The 7,168-nt window shown below is 33.8% G+C and overlaps 1 protein-coding gene across 1 annotated transcript in view; it reads right to left on the bottom strand.

Annotated features, from left to right (window-relative positions):
• The window catches only part of LOC107436988 (location of vulva defective 1-like), a 91,683-nt gene extending 86,771 nt beyond the window's left edge, over positions 1 to 4,912 (bottom strand). Inside the window, exons 1-2 of the mRNA XM_071187150.1 lie at positions 4,727 to 4,912; positions 1,460 to 1,680 (exon numbers count right to left, since the gene is read on the bottom strand). The gene's annotated coding sequence lies outside the window, so the exon portion shown is untranslated. The remainder of the gene's footprint in view (positions 1 to 1,459; positions 1,681 to 4,726) is intronic.
• Between the last annotated feature and the right edge of the window lie 2,256 nt (positions 4,913 to 7,168).

The raw sequence follows: 7,168 nt of genomic DNA on the forward strand, positions 1-7,168 counted from the left end.
AAAATTTTGCTGCTGTTGTGGCAGCACCAAAGTTATATTTTAAAAGTTTTGGAAGTTTGGAATGGTAACTTTTAAGCCCTACCGCAAGATGATCCACAAATTTCAGAGTCAGTTTGAATTTTGAGGTTTTGAATTCGGATTTGACGATTTTTAGTCCACGGAGAAGGCAGAAGATTTCATAGCTTAAGATTTTGTATACATCTTAGCAATGGTAGTTGACAACTTTTAAGATCTACCGCTAAAAAATTTAAGACACTTAGACTTAAACATCCGAATGTGTCGGGTGATTATAAACTGATTTTGCCGAATGGAATAAATTTATTATAAAGGTTGTTATACGGTGTACGCTATAGTAAAACAAGTGTTAGAGAGTTGTGGCTGAGTTTCAGAACTCATCAAAATATGATAAAGTTATATAACGCTTTTGGAAAAGTATTTTTATCTTAAAAATGGCGTCACTGAATGAAAGAGTACTTCATTCATGCTTGAGGTGTCTGAAATTGAACTGCACTGAATGCAAGCTGACGAAAACGGAAAAAAAAAGACGAACTCCTCTGAAAGCGAACTGTATTTTCGTCAATTTAGCATAACGGTACCGTTGTCGTCAATTTTTTTTGTTAAAATTATAATTCCAACTTCAAAAATGAGATGTTTCCCTCTTTTCATTGAGGAAACGATCCATTTTTTTGGGGTTTGCTGCTATCAAACTCGTAACTTTACAGCTTTGTATATTTGAATCCAGAATTCGAAGAGACCAGCTGTCGCTCGAGTTTTCAAACCTCGGTCGCTTCATTAGGAGACACTCGCTCTATCTCTTTAGCGATCACGTTTCACATGTTGCCATTTCGTATTATATTATAACCGACGATGAACAGCTGACTCATTTTTGGGTTTAAGGCTATCAGAATCCCAAGTCCGTATTCTTGTATTTTTGAACCCAATTCAGAAGACAAGGGAACACCTGTATCAATTTTGTGACAACCCAGCTTTTTTTATTTAATTAACTCGCATTTTCGTTTCACCTAAATTTACAGGTTGAAAAATCATGAATTCATGTAAGCACTTGTCATCGATACGAAGGTATTACGCTTCTTGAGCAGGTGATTTTAAATAAGAGTTAATTTTTAGATTTTAGTTATTAACGTTCCTAGTGACGTTCGTTAATAATTTATAATTAACGTCAATAGTGACGTTAACGAATGCCTCAGCCTTTTACGTTAATGGCTTGTTTTCCTATTAGACAGTAAAAAATAGTGATGTTCAGTGATAGGTTGCGTCAGAAAGTTATTTAGCTTCAATTATGATTATCAAATTTCAAAGTATAACATCATTCTGGCCCAATTTCTGACTGAAATGTTTAATGGTATTGTATGCATGGAATGTGAATATTATGGAATGACACAGGCGGAAAATTTTAAAGTTCACTGGCTCCAATAATATCCAGACTGTGAATACTTACGGTCAGTTCGAAAACTTCACAACTAACGGGATTGGAGATATTTATAGACACAGAATAATTTCCATCAGATGAATATGTGTGTGAGAGAGTTTTAGTCCATTTATCAGATCCATCTTTTATCTCATCAGATTCTTCATCGCTTTCATCTCCATAATTTACGACGTAGTTTGCTGAGGAAGGCAAGTACTTGCCATCAAACTTCAAATTAAAGGAAATTTTACCTTTAAAAATAAAGTATATCATTAGCATATGGAGGTGAAAAAAGTCAAAACTTCTTCATTCAAACACACAATACATTTACATCCGTCGTTGAACAGCTGACCCAATTTTGGGTTTACGGCTACTAATGTTCAACTCCGTAGCCTCGTAATTTTGAACCAATCCAGAAGACAAGGAAACTCCTGGATCAGTACCCCCAGAGGTATTGATTTGCTATGGGAATATGGGGGACTTTGATACTCGACAGATTTAACGTGCATCAGTCATCATTTTACTACACGGGGAGTCTTCGGCCGGCTGGGATCGAACCCACGAACTCTTAGACATGGGCCCAATGCCTTACCAAACCAGTTTATATTGGTCAAAAAAAAAACAGACAATGCAGTAAAAAACAACTGTTTTTTATTGAGTTTTACACCTTTTGTATTTTAAGGTAAATTTTTCAGTAAGGAAAAATATTGTACTGCGCGCAAAATAAAAAAAGTGAACTTCCTGAATAACTCTTTATCTAATGATTATATTTTCCCATAGTGGGACTGAATCTAAATGAATTAAGGACCTAACCTTAAATATGCCAGCAAATTAGAGCCGACGATATTTTAAGTTATGATATCAAACTCAAAAACCTACTGTCTTTAAATAAACATGTTTTTTTTTTATACCTGAAAGAAAATCGGAACATGTGATAAATATTGTTTGTATTGCGAGTTAAATACCATATTTATATAAAGGTGGGTTAGAAACGTTGAAATAGATTAAAATCTTTAGCAGTAGATCAGAATATCAGTGAGCTACCACCATCCAGAAGATGTATGCAAAATCATGTTANAAATTTTTGCTCTGTTACAATCGTACCCTGTTACAATTGACCCCACTCTCCCCTACTATATTGATATAAAGGTGGATTAGAAAAGTTGAAATTTATTAAAATGTTTAGCAGTAGATCAGGAAAGTAGTAAACTGACACTATCATTAAGATGTATGCAATGTTATTGTTGTTCCGAATGACGCGTGGACAAGCCAAGATGAATGTGAATTTAATGGAATGACACAGACGGAAAAATTTAAAGTTCACTGGCTCCAGTAATATCCAGACTGTCAAGAATAATACTTACTGTCAGTTCAAAAACTTCACAACTAACGGGATTGGAGATATTTAGAGACACAGAATAATTTCCATCAGATGAATATGTGTGTGAGAGAGTTTTAGTCCATTTATCAGATCCATCTCTTATCGCATCAGATTCTTCATCGCTTTCATCTCCATAATTTACGACGTATTTTGCTGAGGAAGGCAAGTTCTTGCCATCAAACTTCAAATTGAAGGAAATTTTACCTTTGAAAATAAAGTATATCATTAGCATTTGGAGGGGAAAAATCAAAACTTCTTCATTCAAACACACAATACATTTATATGCGTCTTCGAACAACTGACCCAATTTTGGGTTTACGACTACTAATGTTCAACACCGTAGTCTTGTAATTTGTAACCAATTCAGAAGACAAGGAAACAACCGGATCAGTACCCGCAGAGGTATTGGTTTGTTATAGGAACATGGATGACTTTGCGACTCGACAGATTTAACGTGCATCAGTCACCATTTTACTACTCGGAGAGTCGGCTGAGATCGAACCCACGAACTGTTGGATATGTGCCCAGTGCCCTACCAATCAGGCTATCCCGGCCAAAAAAAAAATACCGTTAAAAAACAACAACAACAACTACTTAGTTTTACACCTTTTGTATTATAAGGTAAATTTTTCAGTAAGGGAAAATATTATACAGTGTGCAAAATAAAAAAAGTGAACACCCTGAATAACTCTTTATCTGATGATTATATTTCCCCGTAGTGGGATTGAATATAAATGAATTAAATATTCCAGCAAATTAGAGCCGACAATATTTTAAGTTAGGAGATCAAGCTCAGAAACCTTCTTGACATGGCGAAATACGCAACAAGTAAAATCAACATTTTCAAACTTTCGCCAGCTCTCTTGCGTAAAATATAGAGATCATTTACTGGTTACTCCCCATAATCCATTGGAAAAAGGGTATGTTAAATCAGAGAATTGCGTTTTCGTTTCTGATATCGTAATTCAATTAGCATATTTAATGTTTGGACTTCAAACCATTAAGAGGATTGGGTCTTAGTACATGAAAATCCGATCATCAGATCAAACGTTATTCAGCGTGTTTATTTGCACCTCATAAGGCACAAATCTTGAACTAGTTTAAGTATTTGAACTAGGGTAAATATTTGTACTAGTGTAAATATTTGTGTGCTTTATGTAGACAATTTTTGCTATGTGATATACATAACAATAACTTATGCTCTCTTCCGAGTTTTTATAATTGAGGGTAAATAACTTCTGTTACACACTTAATGGTAACTTGTACATTGTTTTGTGCTTTACAGGAAATAAAAATAACTTTTGAGACAGACTTAACAATGACATATTTTGTTCTGGATCTTTACAGGAACTAAAAATAACTGCTGTTATAGAATTCATGTTCCGTTTTTTACAGAAACTGAAAATGATTATTATTGCAGACTAAACAATAATTTATGTTTTGAGTTTTTATAAGAAAGAAAAATATGTGGTTTTATAAAAATTACTTTTACTTAAAGTTAGAAAAGAGGGGGTTGTACTTAACGAGTTTCACACACGCCTTTGTCCCTAATGGAGCATTTATCGGTTAATGGTTAAGGCTGGAAGAAAAGACAATTAGAAAAAAGAAGAACAAATAGCAACTAGGCAACAAAAGACAAAAAGATCAAAACAAGGAAATACAAAATTTAAGAAGAAAAAAAACACAAAATCTAAAAAAAAAAATAGATTTTATTATTAATTAGGGCATTTCAACTAGAATGTTTCCAGGGCTAATTGGTCAAATTTAATAGTGATCACTATTGCGTAATAACGAGTTTCACAGCTACGACTACTCGAAATTAAGTGATACTTGTAACTGTTTTAAAACCATTTCCTATAATTGCATTCATCTGCTTAACTCTTCAAATGAAGCATAACCTTTTGTCATAAGCTTACCTGGTGGATATGTTCTCGGTGAATCAGAAGAAAAAGACCAATCTCTTTTCACAGGATGAAAACAACTGAACTCTTGGGAGGCGTTTTCCGCATTCCATTCGTTTGACACTACAGCAGTGAGCACATGTTTGCCTGGTGATTTACATGCTATAGTTCTGAATATGCCTTCATCTGGTATTTCATCTGGAAAATCAAATTCGAATTCTGGTAGGATGGTATTTTTTGCAACAAATTTAACAATTAATAATTCTCGAACTAAAAATCGAATGTTAAATTTTTTTATCCCATCGTATTCCCTGTACATATTTTCATAAACCCTCGTAATTTCTTATGCGTGTTGTATCTGTCGGAGCAGAACAGTATGTAACAAAGAGTTGAACACTCAAAATAGTGGCTGTGCCTACGATTATTTAATTATTTAATATAGAGGGAAAAAAATATTTTTTTCAGTTTGGTAATGAAAATATTGCCCAATGTAAAAGTAATTTATAGTATATCGCAACATTGGTTTAAAAAATATTGCAACAACTCTTTAATTATTGATATTAAATTTTGATTTCTCTCAATTGCACAACAAATAGTTCACAGTTTGTTAGGCTCAGCAATGCTTGTATTGTCACAAACAAAGATTGCTTACTGCGGTGCAATTAAAAAATAAACGCAAGTGACAAAAAGTTAAAAATTAAAATCTTTATGCATTTAGCATCTTTATATGGTAAGATACATACTAAAAAAGAAAAATGTTCAAAAATAAATTTTATTTGTTTGTGTGAAATTCTATTTTAGCGTTCATAGCATTAGCAATAAAAGGAGAAAAGTCAAGTCACTTTTTTTTCAATTGCACGGCAGTAAGTTATTGTTTTTAGTTATTATTCTAAGTTATTGTTTTTGGTATTTTAAGAGTGACTTTCAAAAGGTCATAGCACTATTAGAGTTTTGTAGCTTTTGCCTAGTTACCTGAAAACCACGCACACAGTATTGAGTACTGCGTGGAATATTTATTAACATTCGTTTTTAGAATCGAATAGCAATGTACTTAAAAACGGAATTATAAGAATTCGAATCGAACTGTATTATAAACAAACCATTGTAATGGCATACCTTCAAAATCTTCTTCCGTTTCTTCATCAGANCCTTCTGAGCCCAAGTCTGCGGGTTCGATCCCCTGCCCAGACACCGGATTTTCGGGATGCAGAAAATCCTCAGCGGTCGTGTCGTATGATTATGCGGCATGTAAAAGATCCCTGGAGTGCCTTATTGGCTCTTGGCATTTCCGGCAAAATTAAATTAAATATTACCTGAAAACCACGCACACAGTATTGAGTACTGCGTGGAATATTTATTAACATTCGTTTTTAGAATCGAATAGCAATGTAAACCATTGTAATGGCATACCTTCAAAATCTTCTTCCGTTTCTTCATCAGAATATGCCAAAATCAATTTGAAGTCACTACCCGAGCCAGTAACGTGAATCTGAACATTATCACCAACAGTGTTGTCGACATTAGCAAGATTCACCAAAATGTTTGAGATTGGTATTTGGACTAATACAGCTTTTGACTCTGAATAAACTCCCTTCGCATCTGATAATGCTACGGTAAATGAATGATTACCAGTCTGAAAAAAATTTATCAGTCAGTATATTTAATTCAGTATTAAAATAACTTCATAAACAGGTTGAGGAATCTGACGTTAATAATCAGATACATTCCAATCGGCAGCAGCCATTTTGCAAAGTGCCACACTAGGTAGATAAGTCTCCAGTATTTTTAGTTTCGCAAATGCTTTTTAGGCTTATTGCAACAAACACTGAATCCCATGAGCCGCGATGACTCAGCGGATAGAACTTATCAGTTCTAGCATTAAAATGTGAAATGAGGCTGTTGTACCAGATTAAGAGCTTAAAATTATATAATATATTGAACATTGTGTGCTTGTGGTACTGAATTATCACAGATTAGATTAGAGTTCTACGGCATTTGCATTTTTTTCAAGAACATTGTACTGCGCCATTTGTCGGCATCTTTTGCAACAAAGTCCCGAAATTTCAACATGAAAATTTTACACCTTTCACATTAAACTCTGTCATTCCACTATCACTAGATTTTTAGTTTTCAAATCAGTCAGTCTTCCTATGTAGCCCTACTACTTCAAAGTATTAAACTCCGTTTAAACACTACTCCAAAGACTAGAGTAGTGTTTATACTAACCTCGCAACTACAACGTAATTTTCGAAAAAAAAATCCTATATCAGAAGAAGAGCTTGATATTTTAATACGTTAGAAGAATTTTTTTCCACCACAATATATTCAATACTTCATTTCTTTTTTAATTTGCTTTATCTGACCCTGGAAAAAGAATTTTAACCCAAGGTTTTCTAGTGCTACTGCTTTCTGGCTGCTTTTTAATTTCAATTGGAAAAACACGATTTCTTAGAATTT

This window comes from Parasteatoda tepidariorum, chromosome 10, assembly GCF_043381705.1.
Source record: "Parasteatoda tepidariorum isolate YZ-2023 chromosome 10, CAS_Ptep_4.0, whole genome shotgun sequence".
NCBI classification, from domain to species: domain Eukaryota; kingdom Metazoa; phylum Arthropoda; class Arachnida; order Araneae; family Theridiidae; genus Parasteatoda; species Parasteatoda tepidariorum.